General features: G+C 68.3%; 1 protein-coding gene across 1 annotated transcript in view; it reads right to left on the bottom strand.

The window, feature by feature from the left end:
• Positions 1-791, bottom strand: part of TMEM150A (transmembrane protein 150A) — a 16,295-nt gene that overhangs the window by 4,902 nt on the left and 10,602 nt on the right. The window lies entirely within an intron of this gene.

Genomic DNA, 791 nt, shown 5'->3' with positions numbered 1-791 from the left:
GGGGGGGGCGGGGGGCTGCATGGAGTGGGGTGCTGGGCTCGGGGGGGGGTGTTCTTTCAGCCCTGTGCAGCAGGAAGGATGGGGAGCACCCACACACACCCCCCCGGGGTGGGAACACAAGGTGGAGCTGGGCACGGAGCCACCGACAGCTCTGGGCTTGCACGGGGATGCCAAGCTGAGCAGGAAATGGCCCCCGTGGCCACCAGGGGGGGGCGGGGGGCTGCATGGAGTGGGGTGCTGGGCTCGGGGGGGGGTGTTCTTTCAGCCCTGTGCAGCAGGAAGGATGGGGAGCACCCACACACACCCCCCCAGGGTGGGAACACAAGGTGGAGCTGGGCACGGAGCCACCGACAGCTCTGGGCTTGCACGGGGATGCCAAGCTGAGCAGGAAATGGCCCCCGTGGCCACCAGTAGCCCAGGGCACAGCACCCTGCCTGGGAGGGAGGGAGCTGCCGGGGGACACACAGCAGGAGCAAGCCCCCAGGTTGCCCTGGGGAGCCTGGCACGGTGGCTGGGCAACCCCAGGGGGGCCTGTTAGTAGCCCCCAGCGCCGCCAGGCTGCAGCCACCACAAAGCCCTGGAAGGGGGGTGCATCTGCCCCATCCCTGGAGGGGTTCAAGGCCAGGCTGGATGGGGCTTGGAGCAACCTGGGCTGGTGGGAGGTGTCCTGCCCAGGGCAGGGGGGTTGGAACTCGATGGTCTTGAAGGTCCCTTCCAACCCAAACCATTCTATGAAGTGCCCCCCGTGCCCACAGACCCTGCCAGCCCTTAGGGACCCAGAGCTCTTACCA

Source organism: Calidris pugnax, unplaced genomic scaffold, assembly GCF_001431845.1.
Source record: "Calidris pugnax isolate Ruff unplaced genomic scaffold, ASM143184v1 scaffold196, whole genome shotgun sequence".
Lineage (NCBI taxonomy): Eukaryota > Metazoa > Chordata > Aves > Charadriiformes > Scolopacidae > Calidris > Calidris pugnax.
Note: the sequence above shows the minus strand (reverse complement) of the source record. Positions and strands in the feature narration are given on the sequence as shown.